The 18,059-nt window shown below is 40.4% G+C and overlaps 1 long non-coding RNA gene and 1 pseudogene across 1 annotated transcript in view; both read right to left on the bottom strand.

Annotated features, from left to right (window-relative positions):
• The window catches only part of LOC147998178 (uncharacterized), a 234,853-nt gene that overhangs the window by 108,176 nt on the left and 108,618 nt on the right, over positions 1-18,059 (bottom strand). The gene's annotated exons all lie outside the window — the stretch shown is intronic.
• Positions 13,556-13,720, bottom strand: LOC120099523 (U2 spliceosomal RNA; annotated as a pseudogene).

Here is an 18,059-nt window from a genome sequence, read left to right as displayed (position 1 = left end):
AAACAGCAATTAAATTGGTTATTACAAAATACTGATATTTGGCCTATTACATATACAAATTTTCCAGGCAAAGTTGATAATTTTACTCTTTACATGATTTTGTATTTTCTGTAAATTTGTGCATACAACCCATAGAAAATGCACTTACTGTATTTATAGGTGGTTCATCTAATGAAAATGCTACATATATGATTGGACCACTTGTTAATTCTCTAGAGTTTCCCCTTGTTCAACACTGATTATTGAAATACGTGCTGTAGCTGCTGTTTTTTAAATGTTAAAAAATCAAGCTTTCAATTCATATACTGATAGCCAATGTGTGGCTTATGGTTTACAATTGATTAAAAAGTTTTCCTTTTTTTTTTAGATAGTGCTAACCCTCAAATTTTATAATTACTTAATGCTTTTTCGGAGGCAAGTTTTCTGCATGAAATCAGTGAGTGATGATTTCAGTGTGAATGTCTGACAACTCACTGTCCTTTCAGTGCTCTGGTTCAGACAACCAAACAAAACCATAGACTCATACTTAGCTCTTTGAAAATGGTAATGGAGTTGGTAGCACACCCTTATGAAAAGAGGAAGACTCCATTTGCTTACTCTCAACTCCCAGCCTTGCCCTGCCAGCTCAGGGATCTCTAGTACGGCTGAATCTGGACAATATTTACAGGATTTGGCATTTCAAATTAATGCTTACGTTTAGATAAATAAAATTTGTGAGGGGCTGGAGAGATGGCTTAGTGGTTAAGAGCACTAAATACTGTTTTAGTCTGCACTATTGCTAGATCCTTGGGAACTGAGTCTGCAAGAAGACGTGATACTTGTCATTCCTCTGAATGAACAGAAACTCAAGAATAGGATCTGTCATGGCCACTCAGAACGGATGAGGTCCAACTGAAAAACAACTGGCATAATACCACGTACAGGGGCTCTTCCAGAGTTTCTAAGTTCAATTCCCAGCAACCACATGGTAGTTCACAACCATCTGTAATAGAATTCAATGCCCTCTTCTGGTGTGTCTGAAGACATCAACAGCATACTTATGTGCATAAAATGAATAAATACATCTTTAAAAAAGTAATACCATCTACAAAGCCAAGAGGGCAATGTGGCTACTGCACCAGTATCACACACTTCTAGACTCTGGACCCTGCAGGGATGAAAGGCACAGGCACTCTCTGGGTGAACACAAAGACAAGGTGTGACTTCATGAATTCCTACATACATCATGCAAGATAATATTGCTCAGAGGACTCATCAGCTGGAGGGCAGGTGCCTTTGAAAAATGATAACATCAAGTCATGGTGTGAACCAGAGAGGAATGAGACATGTGGAGAAGGAGTTATACTTCAGTGAATCAAGAAGGGCTTAAGCCTGGGTGTGGTAGGACACTGTGGTCCGTGTTGTGTAGACTGTTTTTGACATTGCGAGTTTTTTTTATAGTAGATGACATATATGCATAAATAGGTAGGTAGCTATTTATAAATACACATACACACACACACACACACACACACACATATATATGTATATATATATATATATATTGGCAGGCGGAGATTTTAAAGACAAAATTTTTTTCATCTTTATTAACTTGGGTGTTTCTTATTTACATTTCGATTGTTATTACATTTCCCGGTTTCCAGGCCAACATCCCCCTAAACCCTCCCCCTCCCCTTCTCTATGGGTGTTCCCCTCCCCATCCTCCCCCCATTAATGCCCTCCCCCCAACAATCCCGTTCCCTGGGGGTTCAGTCTTGGCAGGACCAAGGTCTTCCCTTCCACTGGTGCTCTTACTAGGCTATTAATTGTTAACTATGAGGTTGGAGCCCAGGGTCAGTCCATGTATAGTCTTTGGGTAGTGGCTTAGTCCCTGGAAGCTCTGGTTGGTTGGCATTGTTGTTCATATGGGGTCTCAAGCTCCTTCAAGCTCATTCAGTCCTTTCTCTGATTTCTTCGACAGGGGTCCCGTTCTCAGTTCAGTGGTTTAATGATTGCATTCGGCTATGTATTTGCTGTATTCTGGCTGTGTCTCTCAGGAGAGATCTTCATCTGGTTCCTATCGGGCCTGCACTTCTTTGCTTTATGCATCTTATCTAGTTTGCTGGCTGTATATGTATGGACCACATATGTGGCAGGCTCTGAATGGGTGTTCCTTCTGCCTCTGTTCTAAACTTTGCCTCCCTATTCCCTCCCAAGGGAATCCTTGTTCCCTTTTTAAAGAAGGAGTGAAGCATTCACATTTAAGTCATCCTTCTCGAGTTTCATGTGTTCTGTGCATCTAGGGTAATTCAAGCATTTGGGCTAATAGCCACTTATCAATTAGTGCATACCATGTGTTTTTTTCTGTGATTGGGTTACCTCACTCAAGATGATATTTTCCCGTTCCATCCATTTGCCAATGAATTTCAAAAAGTCATTGTTTTTGATAGCTGGGTAATATTCCATTGTGTAGATGTACCACATTTTCTGTATCCATTCCTCTGTTGAGAGGCATGTGAGTTTTTTCCAGCTTCTGGCTATTATAAATAAGGCTGCTATGAACATAGTGGAGCATGTGTCTTTGTTATATGTTGGAGCATCTGTTGGGTATATGTCCAAGAGAGGTATAGCTGGGTCCTCAGGAGGTTCAATGTCCAATTTTCTGAGGAATCTCCAGACTGATTTCCAGAATGGTTGTACCAGTTTGCAATCCCACCAACAATGGAGGAGTGTTCCTCTTTCTCCACATCCTTGCCAGCATTTGCTGTCACCTGAGTTTCTAATCTTAGCCATTCTCACTGGTGTGAGATGAAATTTCAGGGTTGTTTTGATTTGCATTTCCCTTATGACTAAAGATGTTGAACATTTCTTTAGGTGTTTCTCAACCATTTGGCATTCCGCAGCTGTGAATTCTTTTATTTATGTTTTTGCACACAATATAACGTTTATGCAAGTAGAAAAACAACCAAAGATAAATTTCTAAAATTTATACTAATACAACCCATGCATTTTAATCTCTCTGTCTCTCTCTCTCTCTCTCTCATGTGTATATGTATTTCTTTTTTCATGTGTGTGTTTTTTCTTGTTTCTCTGTGCATGCTCAAATTGAACACAGTGCCCCATTTAGATAAAGGATACCCTCCATCGGGGAAATACATCCTCACCCCTGTCTGCATTTTAAGAAACTGCAGGAAGAGGTTACCTGTGGAATCTTCTGTTGTTTCACACTGGTTCTGAGAAAGTTTCAGGATCTGGAGCATTTGGATTTGGTAGGCTCCCTTTAGGGGTGCTCAAAAAGTGTGGATATCTTCCCTGCAGATGAGGTAGCTGGAGATCACAGAGGCTCAGCCACTCACTGAATGTCAAGCTGCCAGTTTTTGTTGGTGACCACTTCTTTTTAGGCTCTCTGCACTGTATCAGCCACAACAATTGGCCTTCTTACTACTGCCACCTACCAGCTCTAATTTGCACCCACCATTTTATGCTTAGCAGAAATATGGCCACCTTTCATTTCTCACCATCAGATTCTGTTATACAAGGACTAAAAACTTGAGAAGGCAGGTAACCCTCGAAATACACAATGGGCTGCCCATTCCAGACTTTACTTCTCATCCTCATGCTGGGTGAAGAATGGCCTCCTCCCATTGTGTTAACTTAGGTTTCTCCTTCTCACTCTGTAATTTTCAAACTAACTCACTGGAATAAAACTGGGGTTTCCTTACAAGAAGTATTGCCAAAACTTTTCCTTAGATGCCAAGGTGGTCCAAGTAACAAGACATTACCTCGTTTCCAGGGAGCTGTTGTGATTGTTCTCTAAAAATATAGGAACCTGCTCTTCCCACCATCTTGGCACCTGTGAAGGCCTGCTGGGAACAGGACTTCTAAATAAAAGCAAGTATGTCTCAAAGGCCATGGTATGGGGCCATTTTTGCAGACAGCTCTTCTAAACTTGAAGGATTTTACGCTGGAGATGAAACTGAGTTCTACCTAGGTAAGAGATGTGCTATGTGTACAATGCAAAAAACAATACAGCAACTCCTGGAGGCAAATATAACAAAACCAGAGCGATCTGGGGAAAAGTATTTGGGCCCAGGGAAACACCGGTATGGTGCATGCCAAATTCCAAAGCAATGTTCCTGCAAAGGGCATTGGACACGGAATGTGTGTGATGCTGAACCCATCCTGGATTTAAACTACTGGAGAGTAAATAAATAAAAGTGGATTTGTGTTCTTGCATTTTTTTCAAGAATTAAAATACAGGAACCCTTCTTCTCCATTGCTTGTAACCCAAGAGGCTGAGCCACACAAGGAATCTCTCTTGCTCCTTTGGAAAAAACTAACAACATAGCCTGCACAGAGTCCAACATGTACAGCAACCCCCCACCAACAGTGTGAGCCAATCTAGAGAAACCATATTGTAACGTGAATAGAAACTTGTAATCATTCATAATTTCCCTTTCCACAGAGCTCTGCTGCTCAGTTGTTCTCTAACACACAGGACAGCCAAGTAAGCCTTCCCTCCCTAGTATCTTCTGCTGCAGCTTGCGTGTGAGGAAAACATTCTAAATGCTTGTGTGCTAAAGGAGAAATCACAGGTCTGTGTGTGTGTGCATGTGCATGAGTATGTAGTTGGGTCTTTCTAAGTCACACCCTGATACTCATTTTGCCAGGAATCACAAGAGTTTCTCTGAGGTTTCTATTGGGTAAATGTTGTCTCCATTGAAAACAGTAACTCTTCAGTGACTGTCTCATACTGTAGGGTGCCAGGTGGGGTGGTCATGGCCATCCCAAGGATGCAAGTCCTCTGAGAGCATGAACAGTTTTGAGCCCAGCAACACTTCCCAGATACCTAATGGTAACTACATGAAGTTTTAGTCCCCCTTTTCATGGAAATTGAAATCCATGGGTAAATGCAATGTGTCCCACAGATTGTACAACCATGAATCTGATACTGAAGTGTTGGACCTTCTGAGAAAATCAAGAACTCCTCTCAGAAATCACTATCCAGGCTGGCCAAGGCAAGACCCTGCTGGTCCACACCTAAATGCATACCAAGCCTGTGCTAGGAGTTTTTCTCTGTGTTTCCCATCTCTTTTCCTTGGCCCATCCCAGCTAGGGAGCTTCTCTGTTATTCTTGCCCCTGCCTTGCATTCTTTCCTCTGTTACTCCAAATGACATGCCTCCTTCCATCTTCTCAAGACTCTAATGATTTCTTTCTTAATCTCTCTCTTTTTCCTTCTGTGTCTGGCTGTTTCATAGATGTTTCATAGCAGAGGACCACTTTTTTATTTTTTGCTCAATCCTGGAAATGCAGCTTGTCTTCCAGACTGCAAGGGTTAAGATCATCAAGAGGAGCAGTCCTCCAGTGGCTAGAGAGGCTGCATCACAGCAGTCGGTTGGATGGCCAGGCTAGAACCTGCTTGGGAAGGCAGGCTTCAGGTGAAAGGGAGCTGCCTGTGTTGCAGCCTGAATCTCAGGGGAGACTGCAGAAAATTTCTCCCCAGGAGTGGTCGAATAGGGGTCTTGGCACATACTGTCCAGCTCCAGCCCTGAGAGCAATGATCCCTATGGATTCACCCTCCTCACAGGGCACAGCTGCAGACCCCAGAGACACCAGCATCCTGGGATGCTTCCTGGGAGTCCTGAGGAAAGTTTACTGACAGACTAGGGGACCTCACATGGGGGGGTTCCAGAGAGTCTAGGAGAGGTCTCTGAAGGATGCTGGTCAGTTGGGGTACACAGAGGGCAAGTGTAGAGGAGCCTCTGCTCTTTGGGTCTCCTGGTTGTCTTTGTGAGAGAGCAGGAACTCACTAGAAAATGAGAACCCAAGAAGTAAGCTAGTTTCCCTAAGCATGCCAGATGTGGAGATCCCATGTGTGGGAGAATTTCATGTTTGCCTTTTAGGACTTTATGGGAGAAGTCAGCTATAGTGGCATATGGGGTTGGCATGGAATCAGGGGAACTCTCAACTTGCTGAGCAGAGACTATTTATCTCTGTGCCCAGATAGTTTAGGCACAAACCTGCCACCTGAGTGGATTGACCATAAGAGAAAAGAATATGAGTAGGAGGGCCTGTCATCCAGATCATTGCAGATAATGACAAGGGAGTGGGTGCATATGTAGGGTCAGCTCAAAACACAGCTCTCACCTCAAAGGGAGTAAGATTGTTAGTTCTGAAGCCAAACAGATGCGATCATGGTTCTGAACACATGGATTTTAGGTTGCTCCAAGTTCCATGTTCCAATGTGCAATCAGTTTGATGAAGTATTCTTCCTTTATTTCTTTACTATTTTATTTTATTTATAATTTTTATTTATTTACTTTTACACTCCAGGTGTTATTCAACTCCAGGTCCACCCCCTGAGTGTTTTACATCCCATACCTCCTCCCCCACACCCTGCCTCCACAACAATGTGCCCACCTCACCAGACATCTAAACTTTCTGGATCCTCCAGTCTCTTGAGTATTCTATAATACCAAGACAAATGAACTTGAGCATGAACGCATGTTTAAATACATTGACGGAAATATCAGAGAAGAATCTTAAAAGTAGAGGAACACCAGCCCCTGACCTCAGATTCTATGAAATAGCATTCTTACTTAACCCCCTTGGTATGGAGAGAAGATGCTGTTGTGAATACATTCCAAAAGGTTTTGACTGTTTATATGGATACTAAATCAGAAAGGCAGGTGGACAAGAGTGTCTCTTTGGGGACCAAAGAAAGATAGCACTAGAAAAGTTTTCATTAGGAACTGACCCTGCAATATTCCAATTTCTCCAGTCTTTGGGGCTTCAGTCAGCTTTTGTTGACAGAGCTTCTTTCCAGGAATTTTTATTCACAGCAGCCTCAATTCCAGCTACATGGTGAAATGTGATCCTTTATGTCAGCCATATACTTGAAAGGAATAGTGTGAATGGACTTTTTTTTTTTACCAAGACTTCATTCAGGGAAGCAGGTAGAATGCAACATTCTCCATCACACTGAAGAATGATGAGGGACATGTTTCATACCTGTCCAAGCAGACACAGGGACCTTTCTTTCTGTGTTTTTTTTTACACAGCCTTACATACTATGGGCTGGCCTCAAACTTGACATATACTCAAGGTTGAACTCAACTTCTGAACCTCCTGTTTCAAACATCCACTTTCTGGGATTCCAGTTATTGTCACCACTCTGGGCTTATCCATTGCTAGGGAATGAACACAGGGCCTGGTTCAGATTGGGTAGGCACTCTACCCATTTTGGGGTATTCCCGGTCCCAGTCTTCTCTATTTCCTCTGGGAGTAACTAACTCATGTTTAACTCCTCATGCTTTTGAAAAGTTAATGATATTCTGGTCTAAATACAGATGCCAAAACTGAATATTATCCTTGAATATCATAACCAACCTCATTGTTACAAATGATGTAACTCTTTGTGCTAGTGAGTGAACCCTGAACCTCACATAAGCTATCCAGGTAATTGACCAACCAGGTAACATTCACAGATTCAGACAAGGTAGTTTTTTTTATTGCTGTGATGTAAGTGTGTGGTAGAAGACTTGATTATTAGGTATGAGACCCTGATTTTGATGTCCATCACTGTCCTTTTACAAGGAAAAGGAGAAAAGGATATGTGGTAACTGAGACTTAGAGAGATTAAGTAACTAAGATCAATGTGATCAGAATCATGCACACGAGCCTGGTTGTCATGGAAACAGAGTTGAGTTACATAAGAAATAAACGGTGTATACATGATTCAAATCCAGGGGTCTGTGCTTGATGGGCTCCCACTGGCAGCCACTTATTGCTACTTTCCAGATCCTTCATCCCTCTCAGTCCTCTCCTAAGCTCCAGATGTTTTCAGCCAACCAACTACCCTCAAATCATGATTCACTTGGAAAGCAACATAGCCATGGATATGACTTCAGAGGGGATGTGGTGATAAGAACTGGGGTCACAAAAGCCCTACCCTTCTCCTAAAGGGATAATGGCAGCTACAGAAATGAGTTTAGAAGCATTTGGGTGGAGGTGTTTGAAGCAGAAACTTTTTTTTGGAAAGTTAGTTATGCCAAATGATATTTTGCTGGGGCATACAGATACTTAAGCAAACATATGAAACACTGCTTTCCTGAAGCAGACACAGGTGAAAGGATGTTTGGATAAAGTAGACACAAGTGAAAGGACTCTTGCTGAAGGAGTATAAATATGATCCCACAGACAGTGGGAGAAAAGCACTGAGCTTTGGTTTGGTTTACTCCACCTCACTATGATTCACTAAAGACAAACATGTAATGATTCCCCCTTTGGCATTATTGAGTTCAACTTGTGATAATGCTGCCATTGAGACAAACTTGCCCAAGGGCCACCCATGAGGTTCCTGTGGCAGCTTGCAGCTTTTCTGGTCTCACCTCAGGCCAGTTGGTGAGCCTGGAGGTTTCTTCAGGATGGAAATATAGCTGCCTGGTGTCTGCTTGCTAAAAGGACTAGACTGTAGCTGCTGGTTCCTGTGTGGTATCTGCAGGCCTAGAGGACATATCTGAAGCTGCTAAATTTTGTTTGGTGTTTGCTACAGGACTGAGTTGCTGCCCAAAAAAATGGAGCTCACCCCCAAAGAACTATTGCTGAATAGGTCCGTTTCCCCCATATCCTATTAACTTCTCTCTCCCACTACCTCTGTTGGGTAGTGGGCTAGAGGAGAGATTGAACCCTTACTAAAAAGAAGTTGCAAATAACTTATGCCTACAGGTGGCACCCAATGTAGATTAGACATAATAGATAATTCTGCTTCTGATGTTGTAAACTAGATTTTGAGGAGTTAGGAATGTTCCTTAAGGAAACTGGCAAAATGGCAGGCACTGCTGCAGGGTAGTCTCCTACTGTGTTCCTATAGGGGGTTTTCTGGTTTTCCTTAGTAGTGTTCACATATACTATTCAAAAAAATTTGGAGGAAAAGCTGAAAACTCAGAAGGTTCACTCAATTCTCTTCTGTTAAAAAAGATTACAGAGTTGCCTATGTACCTAGAGAGTTTGTGACTGTAACTCTGAAATGCTTGGACAGCAAGAAAAGCCATGATGAGAACACCGGAATTCAGGCATGGTGAATGAGACTGGAATGAACAACATGATGAAAAGGGGAAGGAAAATAGGCTGGAAGGTAAATTGCTGCCCCGACCTGCTCCACATACTTTCAATACCAGGTGCCCAAAGTGCTGCAGTGAGACAAGGGGCCAGGAAGAGCAGGAGGCATCACAAGCACAAAGGGTTAATGTGCAACCGAGTGCACCACCAGAGGATTTGCTTGGGCCAACACAGCCTTCCCAGTGTTTGTGCTGCATATGCCTGCTAATGACGGTATTCCTGCATATAATGAACTGACCTGGTGAACAATAGACATGCTAGATTTAGAGCATTTTAAAGAGTAATGTTTTGTATGCCTTACACTCTTCCTTTGTCAAAGAACTGCTAAATAACTGGGCAATATAGCATAGGGTGATCCCACAAGATTGAAAGAGACAGGTGTCAGCTGTTATAGTAGTTGGTCAACAATTACAGTGCTTGTCCTGGTGAAGACATGAAGCTACAAAACTAGCACAATGTAATTTAACAAGGGCAATAACGTTTCTAAAGACCACAAGCTGGGTGAAGGGCATTGTGCTGACTTACAGGAACAAATGAGATCTGATGATATTGTAATTGAACAATGTCGTGCTGCTGCTTTAAGAGCTTTGGATTTGGGTGAGGAACCTGGGGGAATAGGGGCTGGTTGGCATGAGGGTGATCTCCCTCCTTTACTGAAATACAGGATTCTGGAGAAGCTTTACAGAATTCTTACAGAGGTTGAGGTCAGCTGTGAATAGAACCATACCAGACTCTGAAGCCAGACAGTCATATAAAGAGAAATATTGGCCTTTGAGAATGTAAAAACTGAATATGAGAGCAATCAGGCCAATGAAAGCATGCGGAGCCCCAATAGATGAATGGATAAGGGAGACAACTGGTATTGGTTCTTAGGATTATAATGTAAATATCATAGGGCAAAGTGTGGCTAGAAATATCAGAAATCAAAATGCTCAATGTTTTAATTGTGGTCACTTTTGTCACTTCCAAAGAAACAGTAAGGCTAAAAAGATCCAGAGTTCAAAATCACAGTACATTGATTCTAGAGACTATGGTAATCAGAGAGGAGCACAAGCAGGTTCTGGTTACTGTGAGCCACAAAGGCTTCCAGGCTATTGCAGCTACAGTGGAAAGGGCAAACAACTGTCAAAGGATTGCTGGTCTGAGACATAAGAGGTAACCTCTCGCCATCAGGAAAGGAACTGGCCTGTCAGTAAACAGTACAAGCTGTTTTCCTTTGGTCAGCCAGGAGGTGTCAAGCAGGCAAGAAAATGACTTATTTCTTATACATAATAGAGAAGAAAGAGCAGCTTTTGATCTGACCACAGATACCTCTCTTACATTATTCCCAAAAGTTGAATGTTATAAGTTAACCACTGGTATGTATGGTCCCATTCCTTCAGGGACAGTAGGAATAATCTTGGGAGGAGTGGATTAATTTAGCAAGGATTTATTGTCTTTCCAGGTGTAGTAGATAGGGATAGCAAGAATGAAATAAAAATTATAGCAAATATGAAAAGGGATTTTCAAATTGAAGCAGGGGATAGAATTGCTCAATTATTTCCTTACATCAAGGACAATGCCACTCCTGTTGAACAGTGCTTTTGGTAGCACTGGGAAACATGTTCTGGCAAACAATGGTCAGTGTTCACAGACCCAAATTAACAGTACAAATGAATGGTGTGGACATAGAAGGGTGGGGAGATACATGGGCTAACTTTAGTATACTTTCCCAAAAGTCTCGGGATCCAGATTGGCAACTTCAGAAGGTTTACACACCATTTATAGGAATTGGCAAATTATCAGGAATAAGGCAAAGTGTCTAATGGATTGCCTGTGTGGGACCAGAAGGACCAACAGAGAAGTTGAGACCTTATGTGGCTGGTATACCCATAAACATATGAGGAGGGGATCTTTTACAACAACGAGGTACTCAAATTAATATTCCTGCAATTCCAGGGACAATAAATGAGGAAATAGGGGACGATGTGGTAATTGTTTCTGAGGAAGGTATTGATACAGGTGACAGAGCACAATTTCAAGCTGTGCCCATGTTAAAACACAGTAGATCATAGGGATTGGATTTCCAAATGTATAGAGGGGGCTTGTCTTAGTTAGGGTTTTATTACTGTGAGCAGACACCATGACCAAGGCAACTCTTCTAAGGACAACATTTAATTGGAGCTGGCTTACAAGTCCAGAGGTTCAGTCCATTATCATCAAGGTGGGAGCATGGCAGCATCCAGGCAGGGATGGTACAGGAGGAACTGAGAGTTCTACATCTTCATCTGAAGGCTGCTAGTGGAAGTCTGGCTTTCAGACAGCTAGGATGAGGTTCCTAAAGCCCACACCCACAGAGCCAAGCCTACTCCAAAAAGGCCAAGCCTATTCCAACACTGCAAGCCTTCTGACAATGCCACACCCTGGGTCAAACAAATACAAACCATCATAGGACCACTACTGACATTCCAACAGCCTTTCCCCTAAAGTGGTTATCAAACCAACCTTTGTGGCAAGAGCAGTGGCCCAGAACAAAAGAAAAATTGCAGGCACTTGAACTTGTACAAAAACAGCTAAAGGCTCAACATATAGAAGACTCTACCAGCCCATGGAATTCCCCTGTGTTTGCTGTAGAAAAGAAATCAGGTAAATGGAGAATGATAACAGATTCAAAAGCAGTTAACAAGGTAATTCAGCTAATGGGTCCTTTGCAGCTTGCAGTTCCTTTACCACTTTTGTTACCAAAATCATGGTCATAGTAATAATTGACTTGAATGATAAATTTTTCTCAGTACGTTTGCATGAAAACGACTGGGAAAGATTTGCTTTCTCAGTAACTACTTTGTATAATAGTCATCCACTAAAGAGATACCACTGGAAAGTACTTTCACATGGAATTGTTAAATCATCCAACTTTATGTCAGTATTCTGTGCAACAACTTTTAGAAATTATTCCTAAGCAATTCTTTCATTCTATCATTTATCATATGGATGACATTCTGTTGGCTAATTCTGAAATAGATGTTTTAGAAAATAAAGAATTCTACCATGCTGGGAGTTACAGATTGCTCCAGAAAAAAATACAAAGAGGAAGTTATTCACTTAGGTATCTGGGTTATAAAATCAATCAACGAACAATTTGATCACAAAAGATACAGACTCATAGAGACCAATTGCCTACACCTAAGGATTTTCAAAATTAATGGGAGACATTAACTGGTTGAGGGATACAATTGGATTAAGTATATATGAGTTAAGTAATTTATTTCAAAAATTATAAGGAGATTCCAATTTAAACAGTCCAAGATATCTAACAGCTGAAGCAGAAAAAGACTTAACTCTTGTAGAACAAAGACTAAAAGAGGTATATGTGGATAGAATTGATTCTAAACTTGTTTGTATTCTCATCATTTTACCCTCAACTCATTCTCCTACTGGGCTCATTATGCGAATGGAAGATAGTATTATGGAATATTATGGAATGGATTTTCTTAGCTCATAAACAAAGTAACATATTGAAGACACATATAGAAAAGAACCATACAAAGAACTAGAAAAGATTTTTGAATTATCGGGGTTGGGGATTTAGCTCAGTGGTAGAGCGCTTGCCTAGGAAGCGCAAGGCCCTGGGTTCGGTCCCCATCTCCGGAAAAAAAAAAAGAACCAAAAAAAAAAGATTTTTGAATTATCAAATGTAAAATAAGACTACATCAATTGTCATGAACAGATCTGGTTGAAATGGTAATAGCTCTTACAAATGCTGAAATTATATCATTATGGATGATCAATTAGGATTGGCAAAAAGCTTGTAGTAACTATTTGGGTGAAACTAATATCCAGAAAGCAAGTGACTACAGTTTGTTAAAGAACTAATTGGATTCTTCTACGTATTGTAAAGAGAACCCTAATTCCAGAGGTACCAACTTATTATACTGATGCAAATATGATGGGGATGACAGGTTATATGTCAGATAAAATAAGCAAGGTGGTCATAAGTCTGTATACATCATTTCAAAAGTCAGAATTGAATTCTATACTTATGGTATCAATAGATTATCCTGAACCTCTTAACATAATTACTGACTCCTTGCATGCATAAAGATTCATTTTGCATATAGAGACTGCACAATTTGTATCTGATTGTATCTGATAACTCTGAATTAACTTTGTTATTTATACAATTGTAACAGGCCATCAAAAGTAGAAATTATCCATTATATACTACACATATTCTGTCTTATACAGGTTTGGCTGGTCCATTAGCTCAAGGAAATGATGAAATTGACAAATTACTAATAGGGAATGTGTTAGAAATTCAATTTCATGAGAAACATACTAACGGAAAGATTTAAGGAAAAAAGTTTCCATCACTTGGCAGCAACCCAAATAAATAATAAAATAAAATTGGCAATCATGGGGATACACAATTAAATCTGAATGCACAAATTAAAACTGAATGCTCTGCATATGTATCCAATAAGATGCAACAATTCTTCACACATTACAATATAAAACATGTTGCTGGTATACCGCATCCCATAGGACAAGTAGTTATAGGAACAGCCAAATGTACCTTAAAAGAGATGCTTGTCTTAGTCAGGGCTTCTACACTTGATCTTAGCCAAAAGGCCGAGAAGCGATTAGTCAGGGCTTCTATTCCTGGACAAAACATCATGACCAAGAAGCAAGTTAGGGAGGAAAGGGTTTATTCAGCTTACATTTCCACATTGCTATTCATCACCAAAGGAAGTCAGGACTAGAGCTCAAGCAGGTCAGGAAGCAGGAAAGATGAAGACACCATGGAGGCTTCCTTCCCTTGCCTTGCTCAGCTTGCTCTCTTATAGAATCCAAGAGTACAAGTCCAGCAGGACACAATCCACAATGGGCTGGGTCCTCCCCCTTGATCACTAGTTGAGAAAATGCCTTATAGCTGATTCTCATGGAGGCATTTTCTCAACTTCGGCTCCTTTCTCTATGATGACTTCAGCTTGTGTCAAGTTGACACACAAAACCTGCCAGTACAGATGCTGGGAGAGTAAAAAACTCCAGGGACAGACTCAATAATGCATTGTTATCTTTCAATTTTTTCTTAATGTTGGTGAAAAAAGAACAACTATAGCTGAGAGACACTGGGTTATCGAAAAAAACTGAGGAACTAGGCCAATCAATATATTATAAGGATGTACTGACATTAGAATGGAAACCAGCAATAGTTTTAAGATGAGAAGTGATCACGCTTATGTAGCTACAGGGAATGAAAAAACATGGTTACCAACAAAATTTATAAAGATTAGATCTGATTAGGGAATACTTCTTGTCAGCTGAGACAATGTCTTCACAAAGCAAATAGCCAGGGGATTCAGATTGTTTCAGTTACTAATTTCTCCTAAATGTGCATGCAAATCAACCTCAAAAGGACTAGTCCCAATTGTTGATCACACAGACACTGGGAAAACAGAGACTGGGCAACAAACACTACAGCTACCTTTTTGCAAACTAACCTTTTTTGTCCTTGGGCCCATACAGGAATGCTTCGCCACAATTCAGTAGGAAACAATTTTATGAAGACCATCACCCTAGTCTCTTAAGGTGGGGTGGATAGGTTTGGTCATTTGATGTGGTAAATTGCTATCTGGGATGAAAAGTTCTTATTGGTTATGATTAGAGATTGATGAACTTACTCACTTTGTTTGAATTATTGTATATTAGAAACTTAAGGTATTTTGTTTCATTATTGTATATTGATAAAACTTTAAGTTTTTCTTTGAAGTATTGTATATTGATAGATATTTATGTTTGTTTGATTACATTATTTGACTATATTGTACATATCCCAGAGAGAAACAGAGACAGAGACAGAGACAGACAGGCAGACAGAAACAGATACATAGAAAGACAGAGACAGACAGAAAAAGAGAGATTTAAGGATTTTTTAGATTATTATTTTTTCCATCTTTATTAAATTGGGTATTTATTTACATTTCAATTGTTATTCCCTTTGCCGGTTTCCAACAAACATCCCCCAACCCCTCTGCCTCCCCTTCTATGTGGATGTTCCCCTCCCCATCCTCCCCACATTACCGCCCTCACCCCAACAATCACGTTCACTGGGGCCAGTTCACTCAGTCTTGACAGGACCAAGGGCTTCCCCTTCCACTGGTGCCCTTACTAAGCTATTCATTGCTACCTATGAATTTGGAGCCCAGGGTCAGTCCATGTATATATAGTCTTTGGGTAGTGGCTTAGTCCATGGAAGCTCTGGTTGTTCATATGGGGTCTCAAGCCCCTGCAGCTCTTTCAGTCCTTTCTCTGATTCCGTCAATGGGGATCCCATTCTCAGTTCAGTGGTGTGTTGCTGGCATTCGACTATGTATTTGCCATATTCCGGCAGTGTCTCTCAGGAAAGATATACATCCAGTTCCTGTCAGCCTGCAATTCTTTGCTTCATACATCTTATCTAGTTTGGTGGCTGTATATGGATGGGCCATGTGTGGTGCAGGCTCTGAATGGGTGTTCCTTCAGTCTCTGTTCTAAAGTTTGCCTGCCTATTCCCTCCTAAGAGTATTTTTGTTCCCCTTTTAAAGAGGAGTGAAGCATCCGCATTTATGTAATCTTTCTTGAGTTTCATGTGTTCTGTGACTCTTGGGTAATTCGAGCATTTGGGCTAATAATCCACTTATCAATGAGTGCATACCATGTGTGTTTTTCTGTGATTGGGTTACCTCACTCAGGATGATATTTTCCAGTTCCATCCATTTGCCTATTAATTTCATAAAGTCATTGTTTTTGATAGTGTGTGGTATTCCATTGTGTGGATGTACCACATTTTCTGTGTCCATTCCTGTGTTGAAGGACATCTGGGTCCTTTCCAGTTTCTGGCTATTAAAAATAAGGCTGCTATGAACATAGTGGAGCATATGTCTTTCTTGTATGTTGGAGCATCGTTGGGTAATGTCCAGGAGACATATAGCTGGGTCCTCAGGTAGTACTATGTCCAATTTTCTGAGGAAGCACCAGATTGATTTCCAGAATGGTTGTACCAGTCTTTAATCCCACCAACAATGGAGGAGTGTTCCTCTTTCTCCACATCCTCGCCAGCATCTGCTATCACAAGAGTTTATCTTAGCCATTCTGACTGGTGTGAGGTGGAATCTCAGGGTTATTTTGATTTGCATTTCCCTTGTGACTACAGATGTTGAACATTTCTTTAGATACTTCTCAGTCATTTGGCATTCCTCAGCTGTGAATTTTTTTTGTTTAGCTCTGAACCCCATTTTTTAATAGGGTTATTTGCCTTCCTGTAGTCTAACTTCATGAGTTCTTTGTATATTTTTAGATATAAGCCCTCTATCAATTGTAGAATTGGCAAAGATCTTTTCCGAATCTTTTGGTTGCTGTTTTGTCCTAACGACAGTGTCCTTTGCCTTACAGAAGCTTTGTTGCTTTATGAGATCCCTTTTGTCGATTCTTGATCTTAGAGCATAAGCCATTGGTGTTTTGTTCAGGAAATTTTCTCCAGTGCCCATGTGTTCAAGATCCTTCCCCAACTTTTTCTTCTATTAGTTTGAGTAGATCTCATTTGATGTGGAGGTCCTTGATGCACTTAGACTTAAGCTTTGTACAGGGTGATAAGCATGGATCGATCTGCATTCTTCTACATGCTGACCTCCAATTGAACCAGCACCATTTGTTGAAAATGCTATCTTTTTTCCATTGGATGGTTTTGGCTCCTTTGTCAAAAATCAAGTGCCCATAGGTGTGTGGGTTCATTTCTGGGTCTTCAATTCTATTCCATTGGTCTATCTGTCTGTCTCTGTACCAATACCATGCAGTTTTTATCACTATTGCTCTGTAATACTGCTTGAGTTCAGGGATAGTGATTACCCAAGAAGTCCTTTTATTGTTGAGGATAGTTTTAGCTATCCTGGGAATTTTGTTATTTCAGATGAATTTGCAAATTGTTCTGTCTAACTCTGTGAAGAATTGGATTGGAATTTTGATGGGGATTTCATTGACTTTGTAGATTGCTTTTGATAAAATGACCATTTTTACTATATTAATCCTGCCAATCCATGAGCATGGGAGATCTTTCCATCTTCTGAGATCTTCTTCAATTTCTTTTTTCAGAGGCTTGAAGTTCTTATCATACAAATCTTTTACTTAATTGGTTAAAGTCACACCAAAGTATTTTACATTATTTGGGCTATTATGAAGGGTGTCATTTTCCAAATTTCTTTCTCAGCTTGTTTCTTTTGTTTAGAAGAAGGCAACTGATTTATTTGAGTTAATTTTATACCCAGTCACTTTACTGAAGGTGTTTATCAGGTTTAGTAGTTCTCTGGTGGAACTTTTGGGGTCACTTAAATATACAATCATATCATCTGCAAATAGTGATATTTTGACTTCTTCCTTTCCAATCTGTATCCCTTTGATCTCCTTTCGCTGTCTGATTTCTTTGGCTAGAACTTTGAGAACTATATTGAATAAGTAGGGAAAGAGTGGAAAGCCTTGTCTAGTCCCTGATTTTAGTGGGATTGCTTCAAGTTTCTTTCCATTTAGTTTAATGTTAGTTACTGGTTGCCGTATATGGCTTTTACTATGTTTAGGTATGGGCCTTGAATTCCTGTTCTTTCCAGGACTTTTATCATGAAGGTGTATTTAATTTTGTTAAATGCTTCTCAGCATATACTGAAATGATCATGTGGTTTTTATTTTTCGATTTGTTTATATAGTGGATTATGTTGATGGTTTCCGTATATTAAACTATCCCTGCATGCCTGGGATGAAGCCTACTTGATCATGACGGATGATTGTTTTGATGTGTTCTTGGATTAGGTTTGGGAGAATTTTATTGAGTGTTTTTGTGTCGATATTCATAAGGGAAATTGGTCTGAATTTCTCTTTCTTTGTTGGGTCTTTGTATGGTTTAGGTATAAGAGTAATTGTGGCTTCATAGAAGAAATTTGGTAGTGCTCTGTCT

This window comes from Rattus norvegicus, chromosome X, assembly GCF_021556685.1.
Source record: "Rattus norvegicus strain SHRSP/BbbUtx chromosome X, alternate assembly SHRSP_T2T, whole genome shotgun sequence".
Lineage (NCBI taxonomy): Eukaryota > Metazoa > Chordata > Mammalia > Rodentia > Muridae > Rattus > Rattus norvegicus.
The sequence above is the reverse complement of the archived record's forward strand: the minus strand, read 5'-3'. Positions and strand labels throughout refer to the sequence as shown.